Below are 308 nucleotides of genomic sequence, written 5' to 3' on the forward strand. Positions count from 1 at the left end.
GTGTGTGTGTGTGAAGAGCAGCAGTTACATCATGCAAGGACAGCCCGTAACGTGCAGGTGTGAGTAAACCCAGATTAGTTTATACTGGCCCTACACTACACAAAAACTGATGAAATTTGTAATAGCACAAGAATCCTACTGCAGCTTTTCTTTATAAAATAAATATAGACTGATGATTCATATCACTAAACACAACAGAACTTGAAAACATTTCAACATGATTCTATTTATTTATTCGTTTGAGCTAAACATTTATTGGAAACTTGTGGCCTGATTATTTGTAGTGTTTTATTATTATTATTATTATT

The sequence above is a fragment of the Sinocyclocheilus grahami genome, unplaced genomic scaffold (genome assembly GCF_001515645.1).
Source record: "Sinocyclocheilus grahami isolate Dianchi unplaced genomic scaffold, SAMN03320097.WGS_v1.1 scaffold176.1, whole genome shotgun sequence".
Lineage (NCBI taxonomy): Eukaryota > Metazoa > Chordata > Actinopteri > Cypriniformes > Cyprinidae > Sinocyclocheilus > Sinocyclocheilus grahami.